Source organism: Chinchilla lanigera, unplaced genomic scaffold (assembly GCF_000276665.1).
Source record: "Chinchilla lanigera isolate Chin_1 unplaced genomic scaffold, ChiLan1.0 scaffold00042, whole genome shotgun sequence".
NCBI classification, from domain to species: Eukaryota; Metazoa; Chordata; class Mammalia; order Rodentia; family Chinchillidae; genus Chinchilla; species Chinchilla lanigera.
The window spans coordinates 8670345-8692459 of NW_004955443.1; the positions used below are offsets into that span (position 1 = coordinate 8670345).

Here is a 22115-nt window from a genome sequence, read left to right on the forward strand (position 1 = left end):
TAGCCTGGGCAGTGACCACTTGGCTTCCTAACTCCCTACACTTGAGGTCGACAGGCTTCCTAGCCTCAGGCAGCACTAATGACTGCAAGCTGGAGCTTTAGGCGGTTTGGGCTACTGTAACAAAATACCACAGGCAAGGTGGCTTTAAAACCACAGCAGTATATTTTTCACAGAGAGGCTAGAAGTCTAAGGTCAGGGTGACTGCAGGGCTGGGTTGTGGTGGGGCCCTCTTCTGGGACCCTGTTTTGGGCTGTAGACTGCTGACTTCTTGTTGTGTCCTTGCAAGGTGGAAAGAGGGTAAGAGAAGTCTTTGGTCCCTTGTATAAAGGTACCGACCCATTCATGAGCTCCATCCACATGACCTAGTCATCACCCTGGGTCTCACCTCTCAACACCATCACACTGGGGGGATCTCAGCAGGTGAGCATTTGGGGATTGCTGCTGGAGCAGATGCAAAGGGAGAAGGAAGGACTGAGGAGGATGGACTCTGCCTCCCCAGGGCAGTCAGGCTCCACCAAGAGGCGTGCCCCCCTGAAAAGAGACATCAGGAATAAGCAACTGCCCCCTAACAGAGGGCACTGATTTGGCCCTTCACTCTTCCTTCATCTTCTTGCCCAGAGTGTGAAGGTGAGACCCAGAAGAGTGTAGCCATCTATGATGAGGAGCAGCTGAAACACAGATGGCAAAAGTCCTTCCTGTCAAGAATATGGCACAGAGCTGGACAGTGCCTGGGTCTCTGATGACATGGCAGAGTGCCCACATGGGGCCTGGACCAACATCATGAGTGTCCCCAAATGGTGTGGTCCTTGTTGCACAGCAGAACCTAGGAATAGTGAATTTTGATTATTGGGAGCTATCCTTGATTTCAAAACTATTCCTTTTGATCACACATGTTCTGATGACTAAGGCAAATTAATGATTTTGGAGCTAAGTGTCCTTTAATGATGGAGACTACTACAAAGTGGCCCTGAGCAAGATTTAATATTAATCAATTAGCTTTTTATGTTTACTTGTGAGTCTGTCCAAGGCCTAGGCCCCTATCTGGAGATGGGCAATAAACTCATAATAAGTGAACCTCTCTGAGTCACTGGTCCCAGCTGAGGCCTATAATGGCAGGTAAAGCTAGGGTGCCTCAAAGGACAAGACAAGGCTACAGCTAAGGACACCTGGCTCCAACCTCAATTAACTAGATAAAGACTGTAGACGCAGGCATCTCACTTGTAGATGGAGACCTTCTTGGAGATAACATAGTTCTCCTAGATTAATATAATGTATTACTTGGAGAAGTCCTTGAGTGGATTTCCAAGTTCCTTGAATGGTCCTGCTCATATTCATTCCTGCCTTTCTTCAGTATTCCCCTCCTTTGTTTTGATAACTAAATAATTAGCTGGCTGCCCAGAGAAGATCTTTGTCTTAGCGCCCAGAGAATCTGGAATTCTGTTAGAGGGTTTTGATCCTCCTGGAGCCCTAAAATCATACCATTTGACTCTTTTATTTAAGCCTTCCCTGTACACTCATTTGGGAGATTGCAAGCGGATCAGTCCGCAATAACAATGTAATAATGTTAACACATTAGTTTAACTTTCTTTTCTTCCCCCTAATGTATTAATATAGCTTAAAAATTCAATGGGAATGGGAGATTCACAGGCTGGATGATTGAGAACAACTTGAAGAAGGAGCCTTATATCTCCCACTACCCTTTCCCAACATTTGAGCCGGGGGAAGGGGCACTCCTAATCCAGAGATTCTCAGGTATTTCCTGGTCCCATTGATGTCCCTGGAGCTGCTGCTGGGCCACCTTGGGAAGATGTAGGGGACTGAGTGGATGGGCTTACCCCCACTACCCTTTCAGGCAGGTCATCTCTACTTTCATCTGTCCTCCCAATTGAGATACTCTTGTGACAATTAATTCAGGAGAATAAAGATGGGGAAGGTTCAGATGGTCAGACTAAGTTTAAAATTACTTGGTTAAGCAAAATTAAATTCAACAACTTATCTTTTCTAACATCCTCATTAAACAAGGAAGCTGACATTCAGCGAACTTCAAATGACTTGATCAAGTGGTAGACTACAAAAGAGTTTCTAGTACCCTTGCTTCCTTTTCCTATTACAAGTAACAATTGGTGTTCAATTATCATGGGTTAATTTCTGCCAAATATTTGAAATTTTTTGAATATTCGGAATTTCTGCCAAATATTCAAAAGACTGAATTTTTCTAGAATAGCTCACCATCTAAGAACTTCACAGCAAGAATGACACGGGATTCTAAATCCCAAACACAGAGAGAAAAGGTATAATACAATAGAAAATTCCTGAAGTGGGTGGACTTCAGGTTTTGCTTGATCAGGTTTCTCATTCTATGAACTGTGTTCCCTTCTGTGGATTACTATACATTAACTCAAACTGGTTTTGCACCAGATAATTGCCTATGGGGACAACAAGGACTACTGCCATGGATTCTTGCTGTCTGTCTAGTGTTCTCTTTATCAGACCTGTGCTTATGCAGTGTTAAAAGTATCTCTTTAACTTCACTTCATCTGATCTCATGATCAATTTACTTATTTTTTCCACCCCTCCTAGTCAAGTATCCACTCACTTTTCTAGGGTACTATAAATCTTATACCTCTATACTGTTGTCTCTGTTTTTGACATTGCCCAAAATGACAAGGGAAATGGGATTACTCAGCCTTTGCAGCATCCACCATCAAAGTGGTATGGAGAGTGACCTGTTCATCTGTGCTAGTCCATAGGATGGAATTTATATTCCCTCTGCAGCATCTCCTGAGCTTCCTCTGTGGAGAAGACTGTGACTCATGAGGTGGGGGTGTAGGAAAGTAAAGAAAGTACCATAGCGAGCCGAGGTTACTCATGGGATTGAAGGCCACCAGTCTTTTCTCCTCCAAACACTGTGCATGCTGACTCCTGCCATGAGTAGGGAACTGCAGCAGGGCTGTGGGCTCTGTCCAGACTTGGAACATTCGGACATCCCTGCTCTTTCTGTTTTGTCTGGATTAGGAGGAAATCCCTTAAATCAAAATGACCCATGTCTTCATTTCTAAAGACAATAGAAAAGGAGAAGCTGGCTTGAGGGGACAGGAGCCCTAAGGCATGAGCTGGGGAGGATAGAAATCAGAGAAGAAAGGCAAAGAGAGGCCCGGTCAAAGGACTTGGCACTGGAAGATCTTGGTTCTTGGTTGAATTCTTGTTCCCAAGGGCATGCCATGGGAGGATGAAAGGAAGATATATATATATATATATAGGGCTCTCTGAGGATTTTGAAGAATAACTCACTCAGAACACTACCTAGTGGTAATTTCACTTGCCAGATGTTAAGTCAGGTGAATAAATCAAAGGGAAAAAAATTGACAAGGAACAATTTTTATGGCAGTGTGTATATGTCTGTACATTATACTGTATTTGCTGTAATAAAAATTAAAAGCAACTGGAATTTCCAAGGACAGGAGAAACAAAATAAGCTCAGATATCAATACAAGAATGCATCACATACCCATGTTTGGAAATGCAATGAAGACTTTAGAATATTGTTGGCTAACACAGTGGTCACAAGTTCCATTTGATTTGACTGGAATAAAATAAGATAAAAAAATTTCAGTTCCTCAGCCACACTAGTTCCACTTCAAGTGTGCCAGAGACACATGTACTGCATGATGACTGTTAGAGTGTGCATGATGAGCACTTTCATTATCAAGAAAAGTTCTATGGACAGTTTGCCTTAGAAAGCTGGGATATTGTTGCATGACTGTTTCAATGACACAAAAAGCAGCATGTGTACACATTACACCATTGAAAACATGATGATATGTGTGGATAAGGATCAGTTAAGACCAAGAGGCATTAAAATTATTAATTAAAATTGGGGCATTCAGGGTACCAAGTGTATTTTGAAGTCACCTGTTAGAGCTGTCTAAGGTCTGATGTTAATACATAAAATTCTGGAATATTCTTCAGGAGTCCATTGTACCTGCTGCTGTTGGGGAAAACATAGTGATGTCATAGAAGGGGTATCAGGAAATGGATGAGTAAGGTTCTTGTGTTGGTTTGCAACTGAATAGCTCTGTCACCTGGTTGATGTCACACTCATTCTCCTGGTGTCTTTTGTCCAATGATTTGTAAGGTCTCTTCCTTCTTAAGGAAATTATGTTAGTTTCTGTGCATGCATGTATGTGTGTCTCTCTGTGTGTGTGTGTGTGTGTGTGTGTGTGGTACTGGGTATTGAACCTTGGCCTTCACACTGACCTACATCCCCAGACCTTTTGTATTTTTAGTTCTGAGACAAGGTCTTGCTAAGTTGTCCAGGCTGGACTCAAACTTTTGATCCTCCCACTTTCAAATGAATGAAGGAACAGGGGAGTGGGTGACAAGCAGACTCCTCTGGTGGATTTCAGGGATGGAAAAGAAGTAGAAGAATTTCCAAGGATGCAGAAGTTTTGGGGAGTTTGTATTCTAGACACAACGTGAAGAAAATTACATTTGTTTTTATTAACTGTTAGAGATGACTTTGAGCAGCACCTAAGTGAAACTGCAAACACAGCTGAGAAAATCCCAGCTCTGTTTGGTTCCTCAGAATCCCCCTTCCCCATCCCCAGGCTCTCCAGTTACAAGTGGTCCACAAACACCCGCCCACTGGCTCACTAATAATGCTCTGGAAGAGGGCAGTCTACCATTTGTTCAACTATTTCTCAGATGTCAGATCATAAAGTCATACTTCTTGAAAATCATTTATTCTGAAATATTTCCTCTTTGAATTGATTTTACAGTTGTATTTTATCTAAATCATTTCACATTTCTTTTTAAAATTTGAAGATAGGTAGCATTTCATGCCATTTCCTTCCTTGTATACTGTTTTATTAAGCATTTGAGAAATGCTTCTATTAAATAGTCAATTTTATCATCCATTTTTATTGTATTTGATACATAACAACTACACATTCACTTGCCTTTGGTATGTATTGTGGTGAATTTCCTCTTTATACTTCTCTTATATATTTAAACAAGCTACTTGAATCTGCACCTGCAAAACCCTTTATTAGCACAAAAAATACATATGAGCAAGAGTGTGTGTAACCTATATATTTACTGTATAATGAACCACTTGCTATATGACATGTCCTGTGAGAGATCAAAGCTGAAAATGCATAGTCCTTTCTGCTAAGGGTATTATGATCAAACAAACATATGCTTTGATCATTCCTGGATAGTTCCCAAATTAGAGAAATTTTGGGTTTAAAACGTGGATTTTAGCTGGGATTGGTGGCACATGCTTGTAATCCTAGCACGTGGGAGGTTGAGGCAGGAGGACTGATGAAAATTAGAGGCCAGCCTGGGCTATATAGTGAGTTCAAAATGAGCCTGAACTACATAGTGAGACCCTGTCTCAAAAAAAAAAAAGTATATTTTAAAGCAAATAGCACAGAACTCAAACTTTTTTTCCTTCTAAAAGTCATATACATTTGATATAAGTAAAATCCCCTAAAATGACTAAAATGCATAATATACCCTGGATAAAACTCTATTTAGTGTGCTCTAATTAAACTTACCAATACATTTATGGAGTCTTGTCAGTTTTATGATGCTGTGATATAATGGGCTGGGCAGTTGAAGAAGAAATCAAATTCATTTCTCACATCCTGGTGGTTGGGAAGTCCAAGGTTGAAGGGCCACAGCTGGTGAGGGTCTTCTGTGTCACAGTGTGGCTGAAGGTATCACATGGCAAGAGTGAGGGATCATGCAAGCTCAGGTCTCTTCCTCTTCTTATAAAACCACTAGTCCTGTCATGTGGACCCCACTCTCATAACCTCATCTAACCCTAATTACCTCCTAATATGGTCAATGCAGGAATTTGGGAATTAAATTTCCAACGCATGAACTTTGGGAGGCACATTTCAAACCATAGCATAGGACTTACCTTGTGAGGAACTAGAATTCAAAAATGAGTAAGACGGATTTCTTGTTCTCATGCAGCTCATAGTCTGATAGGGAAGGCAAACCATAAAAACATAGTGGCCATTAGGCACAATGGGTGCAGATCAGGTCTGGGAGCCTGCATGGAAGGCATGATCACCTGTGTGCCATGTGCATACATGGGCACTGCTGCTGAAGGACGCACCACTGGGGAACACTAGCAGTGGGAGAGGAAGGCTCTGCTCACCTACTGTCCTGTCTGCTGGTTAGGGTATGGAGTGTACCAGCTCCAGGGTGCTTGGGCTTAGGTCCCAGAGTGAAGGGTGAAGGTCTTTTCCAACCGAGGTTTCTTGCCACTGCTATAGAAAAAATGCCCCCCCACATACACCAGTATGCTTCAGTTTGTTAGTTGCCCAGGTCATAGTTCTTGTTCCAGATCTGGTTGCTCCTCTCTCTTAGAAACAGCTGGTCATAGTAATGTATAGCTGGTCACTATGATGCACGTGGTATAAACCAATCCCCAACTGACAAGCCATTCTGCCTCTGTACTTCCTGCTTGCTTATCTCATATAAGCCCTAGACCACCAGAGATCAGGGCCTGATATTTTGGGAGTAATCCAGATCAGTACCTGTCAAAGTAAATAAATCTGCCTCCAAATCCTGGGTGTCATTTTGGTGTTTCTGATTGCCATTACATCTAGTGAATTGGCCAGGAAGACTGACCATGCGGATCTCTTTGGTCACTTGCTGTGGCCCTTGCAGATGGAGCAAAGACCTCTCCAGTTACTGACAGGAAGTTATGCCCTTGAGATTTCTTGAGTCCCCTAGGAGGTCTGGGGAGGATTCTTGGCTCCCCATTTGAGCAGCTCGCATCAGATCCCAAAGGAAAGATGATGAATCATCCTGTCTGTCTGCTTGCCTGCTTGATGCTGGTAAGACCCCAGGGGGCACCGCAGTTAGTCAGTCTGTCAGTCCTCCTCAGTTTGAGCGAAAGAAGAATTTGATCAACTCTTGTTAGTCAAAGCCAATCTCAAGGGAAAGGAGGTTGGAATATTTAACCTCTGAGTGCCTGGTGAATGAATGTGTGAATGAGTGGAAGGGAACTCATAATCAGTATACTGCTCTGTCTGTGCACCAAGGCTGGGAAGCACTGGTCATGGTGGCTGATTGGGCCCTCACATGTGGTTCTGTAGTGATTGACATAAGGCATAAGGGAAGCCTCACATTCTCCTTAGCTAAGTCATGCGTACATCCCCTTGAGGGGTGTGGTGAGGTGGGCATCCGAATGGTCTCTCTCTGAGCAGCACCCACCCTTTGTATGTTGCACCATTGTTCAAGGGTATACAACATACACCATAGGAACACAGAATAGGAACTAATTAATTAGAACCCACAGTCCCTGACTGCAGGAAAAAGGGCTTTCATGGAGTTAAAAATAAAACCAAAGTACTCCCTGCATCTCAAAGAAAGAAAAAGAGACCCATTCTTCCTGAGAATTCCACTTGATACCCCCATTGACTGCCACAGTTTCAACCCCCATTTCTGATTCATGTAGTTTCAGCCAGTTGAACCATTCCAGTTCATGGCCTGCATTCAGCCACAGAAGCCCCCCAGAGACATGCCTATCCGGGTCAGATGGCATCATTTAACACCCACCTGAGATGACTGTCAGTAATTCCTTCTGAGTTCCACATTTTGACTGAGGAAAATTGGACTGTCAAACCTGACAAGTGAGTTGCTCCCTGTGAGGCCTAAATGGATAGGACAGACTGAGCTCTATTGAATTGGGCCACCAAGAGCCCACAGTCATTGCAAAAGTTGGGGACAAACCTGTGACTTTCCTGGTAGACAATGGGACAGAACTCTCTGCCTTCAAAAGTGCCCTCTGTCAAAAAGTTACCATCGCCAGAGCAACTGAGACTCTTGCTTTTTACTCCTTCTGCCAGCCACAAGCTTGCAGCCTGGGAAGACATTTCACCAAACATTAATACTGCTTCTGGGAAGAGACCTCCTCCTCAAGTTAGAAGAGACCATCTCCTTTGCACCAGGCCAGTCAGCCTACCTTTTTTAACCCTGCACTTTCAATTTTGACTGTTCCCCAAGAGGAAGATGATGCCTGCATCAGCCTGAGACAGATAACCAGAATGCTGAAGTTCTGAAAATTCTCCTCCCAGAAACATAAACTAAAGACTTGCGTTTGAGCCTGGCGGTCAACCATGCCACCTCACCGTGACCCCCATTGCTGTCAAATGTCACAGAAAATATAAACAGGTATCGAGCCACACATCAGCCTGGTAGACTGTTAATCGCCTTGGGCAAGATCTCTGTGCTGTCAACTATGTAACCATCACCTTGCACTCTGTAGTTCCCAATGCATACACCCTTTTTGCACTGCCTTAGATTTAAAATATGCCTTTCTCTGCTTGCAAGTTGCTTCCATAGGTCCTTTCAACTCAGAAAATTCTGATAAAAGACCAGTTCACTTGGACTCAATTGCCATCAGAGGTTAAAAACTCTTCCACCTTGGCTCCACACCTGTGTCCTGCATAAAAAAAGCCATACTAGTTGTCAGAACAAACCCACAAGGTTGTCTGAGGCACTCTCAGATTCAGCCAAAGCCAGAAAAGATTTATTCTGTTCTGCGTGAGGCCCCCAAGTCCAACCTGCCTCCTCCTTACATTCATCAACCCCAAGCTGCTCAACCAACCGTGATACCACCACTGCCAGTTCTGTCTCCTGCACCACAGCCTCCTGCTCTACTGTCAGCAACTTCTTCTGACTGTTTAATATTGAAGAATGTCACCATTTTTTAGATGGGGTCTAAGCCTGGTTAACATCAAAATTCTCTGCCACTGTGGTTGATCCTGACATTTGCGTGAACACAGTCCTCCCCCGAGCATGTCCAAACTGGGACTGTAATGTATCAGAGGGCCATGAAGCCTTAGATCAGTATAGAACTGCTTTCCTGGCAGACCTCAAAGAGGGAGGCAAGAAGCCAATAAACATGTCTAAAGTTACTGAAGTTACCTACTGGAGACCTCACTGAAAGGAAATTCTGCCAAAGCAGATACTGTGAGACTGATGGACACTTTATCAAACATGAACCCCTGTACATGCTTGAGTGCCCTATACCTCCCTGGGACATGACCAGTCTCTTTTACACTCAGGTCCACTGTCCCAGACTTGATATTGATTCTGACTATACCCTGGGAAGAAAAGTAGTGCCTACATCAGCCTGATAATCACAACCCTGAAAATCTGAGAGACATTTCCAGAAGTATGGACAAAGGACTCACCCCTGCGGCTTCCTATCAATCATGCCCCTTTGGTGATTGAACTCTGCCCCAAGACAACCCCCACCTGCATCAAATAGTATACCTCTCCTGCCTGTAAAGCCAGTTCAAGATCGCCAAGCCACTAATGCCACCATGATTGCTGTCTGTATACATTGCCTCAGTATTCTGCCACAACAGCTGGCTTGTACACCTGCCTGGACCTAAAAAATACCTTATTCTGCCTTCAGTTGTTTCTGTCAGCCAGCCCCTCTTTGCCTTTAAGTGGAAAGACCCCAGTTCTGGACTCAAAAGCCAACTGACCTGGACTCAACCTCCCAGAGGTTACAATACCTGGCAGAAACTGGTTATAAGACAGAAGCTACAAATTTCTTGGAGCTGTTGGCTTCTATGGTTACTCAGACTGTCAGTCCTTGAGAGCACCCAGTGGCCTATAAGGCCTCCTCCCCTCTTTGCTTCTGCACTCTAACAGCCACTATCCTTCTGATCAAGAAAGCTGACAAGCTCACCTTAGACTGAGACCTAACTGTTCAGGTGCCACATGATGTACTGGGCTGAACTGTTCTAAAAATGGACCTCCTGACAGATGCTGAGTACATCCTGTTTACAGATAGAAGTAGCTCTGTTAGGAATGAAGATATGCTGTGGTCACCTTGGACAAAACTATTTTAGTCAAAATTCTCCTGCAGGGACGATCTGCACAAGAAACTGCTGTTTGGAAACCTGCCACCAATGATGCAAAATAATCTGGTCCAGAGGCCTAAGCCCCTTCCAGGGGTCTGGTTGACTGAAACATCAACCCCAGTCAGAAAAACTTTACCTGGTATTCCCAGAAGATCAGAGCCAGACCTACCCCTACTGTTTGTTCTGCAAACTTAAGCCACAGCACTGACACCTGTACCCCTGCAGGCAGCTCAGGCTTCAGCATCTGTGTCACTGGCCCTGACTTCATGCATTATAGTGGACTCTCCCCTTTTAAAGATGTATAGATAGATTACATAACCCTACAGAAACAGCTTGTAACCAGTTAAAAGACCAGCTATATTTGTATACATTTCTGCTCACACATACGTTTCAGAAATCCAGCCTTAGATCTGCTGAAAAATTTACCTGTACAGCTCCTTTGAGGCTCACTCTGAAGAGACAATGCATGCTGACCAGTCCACACATGACTGAAGACTGAGGACACAGTCCACAGGATTGCTCCATACCTATTCTCTTTGGTTTTTTGTGTCTTTTCAGGCTGATTACCCCAGTTCTTGCTTCCCTGCCCCCTTGCTACCTGTGGGTTTTTTGGTTTTTTTTTTTTTTTTTGCCTTAAACTCTATGAATGGTTGTCCCAAGAGAATAGAACAATCAGTCAAACACTTGACCAGGATTTGATGAGCATTCAAGACACACTGGACACTCTCCTAGATCAGATTAACTCCCTCATTACCTTACCAGAGTAATGTTATAGAACAGACAGGACTAAATTCTAGTTGGGCCTTGTCTCAGAAGATCACATATAATATGCCCAGGAAATATTTGCCAGGGAAACTGAAAGGGGGAAGGAAATGGAACAGAAAATTCATCCCCCAATATACTTCAGTTTGTTAGCTGTCTAGGTCCTAGTTCTTGTTCCAGTTCCAGTTGCTCCTATCTCTTAGAAACAGCTGGTCACTGTGATGCATATCTGGTCACTGTGATGCATATCTGGTTACTATGATGCACATATAAACCAATCCCCATTTGACAAGCCATTCTGTCTCTGTACTTCCTGCTTGCTTATCTCATATAAACTCTAGACCACTAGAGATCAGGGCCTGATATTCTGGGAATGATCCCAATCAGTGCCCATCAATATAAATAAATCTACTTCTAAATCCTGGGTGTCATTTTGGTGTTTCTGCTTGCCGTGGCACTGCCACTCTGCAGCCTTACTTCCTGTTTTTTCTTTACCTTTCATCAAGAACCAGGAAGGGTAATTTGGGTTTCTTCCACTGATGACACTGTTGATTTCTTTCCTGGCTCACTCTGCAGCTGGGATCAGGCCAAGAAACCCATTAGGAGTTTCTTACTGCCTTTAGCATAAAAGCCAACCTCCATTCCTGGCTGGTTCTCATCTTCTTCTCCATCTTCCTTTCAGACACGCCCACTAAGTCCTTTTTTGTCTAGCTGTGCTGCTCCTGTGGTTCCCCAGACACACCACACTTCAGCCTTTAGATTATAGAATGGAGTCCTCTATGTTTATAAGAGTCTTGCTGAGCCACCACTGCCACCTCTAGCACACGCTGCTGTCTTTGTCCCTGGGTCCTACTTCATCCTCTTCCTCAAATCTCCATCCTTTCTGGATTTCCTCACCTAGTGACTAATCAAGAAGCTAAGTTCCACCTCCCCAGTACCATATCCTGCTGTGCCTCATATTCTGCACACAATGCTGTAGATTTTTGTGTGCTCTCCCAACCTATTTACTCTGTCTTTGCTTTCATCACACTCTATTATTGTGATATTTTTCCTTGTTTGTTTCTCAGGGGCCCCAGAGTTGTCTGAGGGCCTGGACTGTTTCTTCAACCTCTAGGACAGACCTGCTGACCTGCTAGGACATGATCATTGTTCAATTAATGTTTGTAGGGTGAATGAATGGAAGCCTCATTCTCACCAGGTGGTCTTGTAGAATACAGTACTGCACTTAACTGGGTTTCTTGGAGATACAGTGTCAAGTGGTCATTTGGGCTGGCAGAAGAAAGGGTCACTTTACTGCTTAGCTGGCCCCCAGTTAGTCTGGCACACAGTAGATAACTGTGGGGAGTAGCCACAGGAGGTATCAGGTGACTGCTTTGGTTTTCCTGACCTCCCCTGCATTTGTTGGAATGTCATTGCCCTGACATGAAGGTATTTACTGTAGGAAGGGAGGAGGGGAACAGTTCTCACCACTCGGTATAACTATGGACAAAGTTACTATGATCCTCCCTTAAAGGTGGCCAAGAGTTCAACATAGACTCGATCTTTGGGCTGGGTGATGAGAGGGGCAAGCACAGGGGAAGTCCTCTGTCCTGCAAATACTCACTTGGTGCCTTCTTTGTGCCAGACACTGGGCTCGTGCTGGCCCAGATCTGTAGGGTAATCAGACATAAGACCTGGCCTCAAGGAGCTCAGTCTACAAGGGGAGCCAGGCTCTGAACAGAGCATTAAACAGTGAAGTGATATTGGGTAACCTTAGCCTGTCCCCTAAGTAAGAATAAACCCCTGCTTTTGTGGAAATAGAAATATCAAGATGATATCAGAAATTTTTGAATTAACCACATCTTTTTATGTACATGATCTTGAGGCTTCATAGAAATGTCATGAATTAAAGATAATTGGCCTCTTTTCAGATTAGAAAACAGGCTTAGAGAGGTCAAGCAACTTACTGGAAGTCACCCAGTATTCAGGGGTGTCTTGGGATCAATACCATTCAGATCATGCTTTCTACCTTTTAGAAGCCATGGTGCTTAGGAAGCCAATTCTAAGGCTTCCAAAGGTGCCTTTGAAATAACCAAAGAGATGTTTAGTCTTGATATAGTTAAATCATGAGTAGGTTTTCTGAGTTTTTGATTCTTGGAAAGTTAGACAGCCAGAGAGGGTATGTAACACAATAGGAGTGGGTCCTGTGCCAGTAGGAGTGGGCAAAGGAACAGGAAGCTACGTCTCTACAGGGAAATTGGTTAGGAGTAAAATAAGACAAGATATGAAGTTCTTCTAGCTAGGGAGAATGACCTTGGGTTCTGCAGACGCTGGCCTGGGGAAGGAGGCCAGTGGCCCAAGGCATGGGGTCAAAGGACAGTGTATACCCTGGCCAAGTCTATCCTCGTGTTGGCACTGATTGGCATTGGGAAGTGTAATCCAGCAACTGGGAGTCAGCCAGGATACCAGACAGTGGTGCAGAGCATGGCAGCCAAGGGCAGCTGGTAAGCAGTGCAGCCTAGAGGGAGGGGGACCTCACACCACCCCTGCCAAGGGGAGGAAATAGCACAGGGTGGACAAAGACCCCATCCTAGGAGGACAGAGACTGGACACGGTTCCAGATTATGCCCCTGGCAGGCTGTGATGCATGAGAAGAGCATGCGCATCTGCTGTGTCCCCATGCTGTGCCATACGGTTTTACATGTGTGAGCTCCAACCTTCCCAACAGTCCTGGAGGAAGAATTAGTACCTGCAGCTTATAGAGATCACAATTTGCCAGAGATCCAGAGCTAATGAGAAGCTGTGGTCCAGGCTGAATTGGAGCACAGACTCGCCTGATTGTTCTCCCCTCTACACAGAGTGGGCAGGAGCTCTTCAAGGGCCTTAGGACACCTAGGGGACACACTATCCAGCTCTGTAGACTTTAGGAGAGCAGTATGAAGTCCCACCCATCCTGGTATATCCCAGGCCGCTGACCTTGTGCCCTTGCACAAGCAGGCCTGTCTGGGACTGTAAGTGGGTGGAGTCCAAAGAGACAGCCATGGTGGGCCGGGTCAGGGAAATGAGGAAGGCCTGGTAGGAAGTGTGGTAACTTGCAATTTAGTAGAAGAGTAAATTACTCAGAATACCACATGCCCAACCACTCTGAAATGATTTTACTGTAATTCCAGATTAAAAACAAGACTTTCAGAGCTGATACTTAGGGCCCTGAGGCAGGGTTGGTTTACTTTTTTTCTGCAGTTTCAGTATAATTCAGCACTTTCACTTTGTGAAGATGGGCCTGACCTTTCTGTGGTCTGAAGATCGCTGACTCAACATCGGGTAACCAGGGGTGCACTCGTGACCCAAAGCTAGCCTGGCGGCTCTCAGGGCTTACGATGTCCTCGCCTGGGCTCACTGCCATCTCTGCAAAACGGACCTGTGCCAGCCCTGGGGGCCTTTGTTGGAATAGAGGTCTGGATAGGTATCCATGAACCTGAGCCCTGTTAAAAAGGATTTTTCCTATGGGGGTAAGGTAGGGCACTGACTGAGGTCTTCCTTCCTTTTCACATAAGTGCAGACGGGGACCAAAGATGAAAAAAGAAAAGAGGAAGAGAGGAAAAAAGAGGAAAAGGGGGTGAATAAAGAGGGGCAGCCAACAAGGCAGGCTTGCTTTTACTTCCTTGGAGATAGTTTGCTTCTTTTCAAAGCTCAAACTTGAAGTTCTGGAAACAGAAAATCTCTTTCAAATGCCTGTTTCTGGGATTTTTGTCTGGTTTCATTTTGCAGCTCCTTTGGAATCAAACTGTGAACATGATTATTCTTCACATGAAAAACATGGACAGTTTACCCTCTTCTCCAAAACTGAAGGCAGAAGCCACCCCCTCCTCCAAGTCCCAAAGTGGCATTTTTGACATACTTATCACAGACCGAATCTGCTGTGTATACCAGTAAGTAGCGCCAGTAAGTCAGGTGTAACCAAATCAGATCTTCAGCTTTGACTCCCAGGGGTGGCAACAAGGATGTGCTGATACAGGAAAAATGACAAGGCATTTTCACCTTGTCCTGCACCTTTACTTTTAGCAGATGTAGGACATTGCTGGGGTCAGAGGCTGGGATAAGGAGAATCTGGAATCAATGACGATTCAGTGGTCTTGAGGGATAGGCTCAGGAGACGTCAGATGGGGGTCACACTTTAGACCCTCATGAAGTATCCAGTGCTCCTGATGGATTCTCTCCTTTTTCCCTGCAAGAGTGGATGTTGAATTCTGGCACAGATTAACGAGAAGGTCTCAGAAATGACTCATATTCTGGCTGGTGGGACCTACTCCTCAAACAACAGCCCCTGCTCCTGGTCTTAGTTTTGGACTCTCTGTGAATGTGCCTGGCACAAGGAACCTAGAGAAAGCATGCCACAGCACATAAAATACTGCCAGCATTTTTCCCACTGTAAAATTATCTGCAAGAACCTCTCTGATCTTAGAGATAACAGAATAACTGGAAGGGTATAGAATGATGGGATTATAGGGAATTTTGATTTTCTTCATTTTTAAATAGGTTTGGATTTACCACCCCCCAGCCATAGGGTTAAAAATGTCACATCAAATAAACTATTGATTTGAACGTTTGTATTCAACAACTGAAAAATTTTATCAAACTTATACTTTGGGCAGAGCAGCCTCTCCTGTGAGGTCATGAAAGGTCCTGTGAGGTTTATGTGGCATATCAAAAAGAGTGAGGAGACCACTTCTGCCTCAATTGCAGTCACTATTTTTCTCACTTCTGGTCCTTGGCTGTCTTTGAAACACAGGGCCTCCATTGAGAGAGGCCTTCTTTACCAGCTACAGGATTTGGTATAGACAGTCTTCTGGGGTTTGAGGCTGTGGCTTGTAGGATCTAACCATCATGGCACACCAGGGGCAGGGTGTCACTCTCAAGTGTGGCACAGACTTCTGGGAAACTCCATATCTCCATCCTCCTGTGTAATACTGGGTGTCTTAATTACTTTTCTCTCATTGCTGGGACAAAATACCTGATGCCCAAAATTAAGGAAGGAAAGGTTTATTTAGCTCAGAGTTTGTGGAGGTTTCAGTCCATACTCAGCTGGCTCTAAGGCAGAGTGGCACATGGCAGAGGGTAGCATGCTGTTTTCATGGTGGCAGAAAACAGCAAAAGCAGCAAGAGCAAAAAGGGAGGAGCAGCTAGAGAGCAAGCCTCTTTCCCTCCCTTATATTGTATGCAAACTACCCACTCCAGGGTGGGTGAAGCACTCATATCCATAATCCCAGCATTGGACCATGGATCAATCATAAACTCTAGAAGCCCACCCCATGACTACATGAGGCTTTGGGGGGACATCTAGACACAAACCATTACACTGGGATACCAGATTTTAGGATTTAGGTCTTTGTCTTTCTACCGCAAAGCCTCAGCTCTTCTTTCCTTCTTTGGGCATTCCAGTTTAATCCTTCTGCTTTCAGCTTGTAAGGAGTGCCACAACAAAACACTACAATTTGATGGCTTAAACAGTAGAAATCTATCACTTCATAGTCCCAAGTCTAGAAGTCTGTGATCAGGACATTGTCAGGGTGGGTTCCTTTTGAGGCCAGGAGGACAGGATCAATTATATGCCTCTCTCCTTGGCTTGTAGATGGCTTTCTTCTCCCTGTATCTCTTCACATCATCTTCCCTCTGTGTATGGTTCTGTGCTGAAATTTCTTCTTTCTGAAAGAACACCAGTCACACTGGACTAGGGCGCCCCTACTGACCTCACTTGAACTTGTTTCTTCTGTAAGGACCAGATCTCCAAATCTGGTTGCAGTCTGAAGTACCAGGGTTTAGAAATTCAACATATGCATTTTAGGAGCAAATAATCCACTCATCACAAGCCATATACACAAGTTGGGGGTGGGAGCAAGCAAGAGCTTAGACTTAGAAAAAAAAAAACAAAACAAAACCTGTTCCAGTGGTGGAAATTGAACCTAGGACTTGTGCTTGCTAAGCATATGCTTACCAGTTACATCCCCAGCCCATAAACTTTACTTTTTCTCTTAAAAATTAACAAAACAACAATGAAGACAAAATCAAAAGAACACAAAAACAACAAAATGATACATGACCTCAAAACAAAATGATAGGAATTAACAATGGTTCCTACATTACATACTGTTATCTTCAGTGAGGTTGCTCAGGCTACCAGATGTAAGAATGTAAGATTGATCAAACAATCAGAGACAGTAACAAGTAATAAAAAAAAAAATTGGAAATGATACAGAGCTTCACCATACAAGATGGTAGGAGTTCAACAATGGTTCTTATACTGCATATTGTTTTCAGATCAGTCATTCTGATTACCATCTGATTACTTTTTAAACCAGCATTAGAGTCATACAAAAACCTAGAAGACAGATTCCCATATACTCTGTTACCCATTTGTTTCCCCTTTTGTTAATATTTTATTGTACATTTGTTACAATTACAAAGAGTATTGACATATGGTTATTAACTGAAGCCTGTAGTTTGCTCAAATTTCCTTAGTTTCTCCCCAGCGTGCTCTTTCTCCTCCATGGGTCCATCCAGGGTCCTGTATTGCATTTACTTGTCGCAGCTCCTTAGGCTCTTTTTGATTATAACTTTCTTTGATTGTGATGACTTTGAGAGTGTTGAAAAGGGTCATGGTTTAGATTTGGTGTGTCTCCAAAAGGCTCATGTGCTTGGAAGGTGATTGGATTATGGGGGCCCTATACTTATCAGCAGATTAGTCTAGCAGCTGAGTGTGCTATAGTGGGGACCCGTTAGAGGAGTTTCACTGGGGCCAACCACCTGGAAGGGTCTGTCTGCTTCCTGGGCTCCTCCCTTTGGTCTCTTCTCCCTGGCCACTATGATGTGAGCACCTTTTCTCTGCGATGCCCTCTGCCTTACTACTTTTGCCTTGGAGCAGGCCCACTGTGGACTGAAAACGTGCATCAAAATAAGCTTCTCCCCCTTTAAGTTGTGGGTGTTGGGTGGTAGGTCTCAGCAATAAGGTAGTGACTAAGACAAAAAATATTTTGTAGGATGCCCCTCAAGCGGAATTTGTCAGCTGTTTTTCCTCATGACTAGGCTGAGGTTACAATGTCTTTAGGAGGCAGATCCCAGAGATAAATTGTCATTCCCATTACAACATATTGAAGGTGCGTACTATCGAGATGATTTATCAGTGTTGATGCTGGCTTTGAGTACCTGGCTGAAATAGTGTTGTTGAGTTTCCTGAATGTAAACTTCTTTCTTCTTTTTCCATAAAACTCTTTGGAAGGAAGTCACTATGTACAACTTCTTCTATAGAAGTGAGGATTTATCTTCTCTTCCTTGAAGGTGGAATATCCAAATAAATTACTTAAAATTCTGCAGGGTAATTTGTCTGTTTTGCCATTTATTAATTTGTCCAGCCATTTATTAATACCCTATTACTGTAGGCCTGTGGATAGTTATTTTCCTCTTTGAGCTCTAATGCAGTATTATAATAATGAATTTTGTTGCTTTAATTGTCCCGGCTTGGGTTTTGGGATGCTTTCAGTCAGCTTCTGTGACCTCCTGACATCCCACCATCCACGCGGGGTTTCTGTTTCTGTTTTTGTTGTCAGAACTTCCTTACTTTTCGGAACTATAAGATGCCATGTCCCTCTATATCAGTCCTGAGTGTGAGCCCAGTTTTTCCACGTGAATGTCTAACTTGTCCCTAAAAGCCACAACCCCACCTTTTGTCTTTGCTCTACAAATTAGATTTTTCTTCATCCTTATTCCATTCCTTGGGTCTAGTAATATCCTTTGCTAACTGCTCATGTTCTTCTCTGATGTTGACTGTAGCTCTGCCTTGAACCTTTCGGTGGAGCCTCCTCTCTATTCCCCGTTTCTGTGCTGTCTTCCTTTCCTAGCCTCTCACCCTCCCCAAGCCCAACTCCTGTCTCCATGAAAAAGCTCTTTTAATTTCCTTATGTTACATTTTCTATAGCATATTCTACACTATGATCTGTGAAAATAGACTACTAAATTCAAATCATCTCTCTCTCTTCGATTCTTAATTCCTACAAACATATTAGAGACCTGTCCTTGGTAAAGAAACCAGTCTTGCTCTGTAAATCTAATCATGAAATCTGTTTTGCTCTTGTTGTTGGCATTGTGCTTGATGTTGCACACTGCCCATTTTGGGAAATGCGGCCTTTTCTGCTGAAAGGCAATGTAGCCCAGCGGTTAAGTGCCTCTGTATGGAGCCAAGTGGCCTTTGACTAGATGTGTGACCTTGAGTTACTTAATCTCATCTTCATCTTTAAAATGAGATTGATCATACTCTATTGTTTTATAAGGATAAAATGAGATAATTAAGATAAAAATTTTGCAGTTCTTACAGGATATTATAATAGCTCAAAAATGACACATGATATTTATTATGTTCATTTGCATCACTTCCAGTTCTGTAGTGCAAATTGGCTTCAGGTACACTTTCTTTTCCTTCCTTCTTTCTTCCCTTCCTCCCTCTGCTCCCTTTCCTTTCCTCCTTCCTTCCTTCCTTCCTTCTTTCCTTCTTTCCTTCCTTCCACACTGGGAACTGAACCCAGAGCTTTTGCACTGAGCTAGATTGCCAGCCCTGTTAAAATTTTAGTTCATTTTGAGACAGGGTCTCCCTACTTTGCTCAATTGCCCAATCTAGGCTCAAGTTTTTAATCTTCCTGTTTCAGTTTCCCAGAGTTCTGGGATTGCAAAGTATGCCACCATGCCTGGCTCAAGATATTCTTTCTTGGCAATAACTAATACTCCAGGACCTACCATTCTGTGCAAACATTTTAGATAACTTCTGTATAATTTATAGTCTTATATGTGTACATATGAGAGCTTCTTTACCATACTTTTGCCCACCTCTGCAACATTGGAATGTTGCCTGCACCTCGTTTAGTCACTTCTGCAATGCTTCTGTTAAAATAAAATCTGCATGTTGTTTGGGGGGAAAATCTTCTCTAATCTTCCCCACAAAACAGATGGGAACTGATTCAGAACAAGACAGATAGTTTCTGGAGGTACAAATCTTGCCCTTTCTTTTAGGAGAGGAAAAGGATTTCTTACTTTGTGTCTATGCCAAATTCTGAAACTAAATTGCAGTACTTCTTATTTATTTTTGTTTTCCTATATTATCTGCAAAAAACTATTTCATATCTCTGTGCCTTCTGAGGGCAGCTTCCTTTCTCTATCTGGACATTGTAGCCCAAACAAACAAACCTAAACAATAAATTAAGGAACTTACTTTATTTCTTAATTAGAAAATAACACATCAACATATTCTTTTACAGAGAAAGCTGAATGCTTCATGGGCTATCAACCGAATCAATCTCAAAGTGCTTATTAGTTTGCATTTACAAATCTCCACTCCCCATGACATTGCCTTGTGTTTGCTTTTGCATGAATTTCATACCATTTTATTTCCCAGTCTCTAGTCTGTGATTCTAAAATAATATCTATATTCATTTAAGTGAGTCACAAGTCAATCATTATCATTCACAGTCGTGACTTTAGTAAAAAACACTCCAACTATTAATAATTAATACCATTATTATCCTTTGCAATCTTCTCTGATTAGATTGCCTTCGTGGTTTTTTTTTTTGAGACAGGGTCTCACTTTTTTTGAGACGGTTTGGCTTCGAACTCACTATGTAGCCCATGCTGGCTGTGATCCTCCTGCCTCAGCCCTCTGAGGGCTGGGATTACAGGCACATACCACCATACCTGGCCACCTTAATAGTTCTTAAATTTTATTTATTTATTTATTCTTTTTTGGTATTAGGTTTACCTGGGAAAACTTTAAGATTCTTATGCACAAGTGTAATCCTAGGCCAATGAAATTAGAATCTTGGGAGAAGGGAGTAGGTAGGCATCCATACTTTTAAAAAATGGCCAAGTGGTTCCAACTTATGTGCAAGTTTGAGAACCGGAGGCTTAGAAGCTGTTTGAATCTTATCTCCTTAAACTTGACTCCCAGAGACTTTTTGTTCAAACCCATAAGTAGGAAAATTGAATTTTTCACATATAGGGTCTGCAGGGATAAACTTTGTCTGTCAGGGGAGTCTTGTCTTCATTTATAGCTACCAAGAATAAAAAGTATTGGGAAATAGCTTTTTTATTGTAATCTCTTTCCTGATATTTTGTAAATATTATAGTAGCTTCCTTCTGAGCTGTCAATATAACTTTATGGACAGTTGGGATAATTGTGGAGGCTTTAATTTTTTTTTTAATTTAGGAATTTACTTTTAAAATTGACAAGATAGTTGGCCGGGAATAAAGCTTAGCGGCATAAGCACTTGCCTGGCAACCCTGAGGTCATGAGTTCGATTCCCAATACCAAAAAATAATAATAATAATAATAATAAAATTGACAAGATACGTTATGTACATGTACCAGCTCCCCATGATGAATTCAATCATTATGTACTGAAAACATGTACTAATAAAAATTTTTATGAAGAAAACTGACTTATAAAAGAGATTTCTTTTCCAGGACTGGAATATGTCTATAGAACTATCATGTAGATGCTGCATTAGTGACAACAGCAGGAATCACAAACAGCACTAACGTGGAATTACAGATGCTCAGCACATATAGAAAATTAAGGGGAAATGCTTTATAACATTGCGGGGTTAGAACAGCAAAGGGCAAAAATAAGAGCTCACATTTAGATCATCTCATGTTCAAATACTGGTTTCACCATTTGTTCTATAACTTTGGTCAGATAACTTCACAGTTTTGAGGCTATTCTTCACCTATACAATATAGCTCACCTCATATAATATGTTTTAAAGATTATTGAAAGTTAGGGGGAAAAAAAGACCTGACGGTTGTTGGCACATAATTTTTTCCAAAGTTTCCATAGTGCCAGTATTTTTTAAGAGTCCAGGTCAAAGTCTCTTCTGAGACTCAAGGCAAACTCAGCTGTGAACCTCTGTAAAAAGGAAAAACAAGTCACACAATTCCAAGATACAGTGACACAAAGCAAACATTCCCATTCCAAAAGGAGGAATAAGAAAATGGAAAAGAATTGAACCCAAGCACATTCAAAGCCCATAAGAGCAAACATTAAGTTCTATAGCTCTACGTCTAGCACTTCTGGCAGATTGTGGTGAGAGGTGAACACCAAAGGGCTTGGTAGCCCTACTTCTATGGCCTTGTCATTTGTAGCCCACATGGCTTCTTTCTTGAGCTGGCTTTGCTCATTGTCTGTGGTTTTCCTAAGCAGATTTTCCATATTCTTGGCATCTCCAACTCCCTGGTGTCTCCACTGCAGCTTTGGCTTCACTTTCACAATTCAAACATTGTCCTCTTGGGGGGTTCCTGGCAGGGATTATGACCTTATTACACATTTTTTGCTTGACCTTTAAGGCCTTCCTTTGAAATTTGGGTAGAAGCCTCCGTAGCCCCACAACTCTTTCATTCTACATGCCAGTAAAACACACATTATACAGATGTTGCTAAGG

At 42.8% G+C, this 22115-nt stretch overlaps 2 long non-coding RNA genes across 9 annotated transcripts in view; one reads left to right on the top strand and one right to left on the bottom strand.

Annotated features, from left to right (window-relative positions):
* The window catches only part of LOC102006718, a 28870-nt gene extending 18387 nt beyond the window's left edge, over window positions 1-10483 (bottom strand). For 2 of the 8 annotated variants that reach the window (XR_001235434.1, XR_001235437.1), the window contains exons 1-4: window positions 6170-6375; window positions 5559-5714; window positions 3509-3583; window positions 2848-3006 (exon numbers count right to left, since the gene is read on the bottom strand). This is a non-coding gene — a long non-coding RNA (uncharacterized LOC102006718). Of the gene's footprint in view, window positions 1-2847; window positions 3056-3508; window positions 3584-5558; window positions 5715-6169; window positions 6376-10325 lie in introns of those variants that run through there. The other 6 variants (XR_001235438.1, XR_001235436.1, XR_262190.1 and 3 more) reach the window with 4 other exon arrangements.
* Window positions 1-22115, top strand: part of LOC102007602 — a 128269-nt gene that overhangs the window by 78213 nt on the left and 27941 nt on the right. The window lies entirely within an intron of this gene.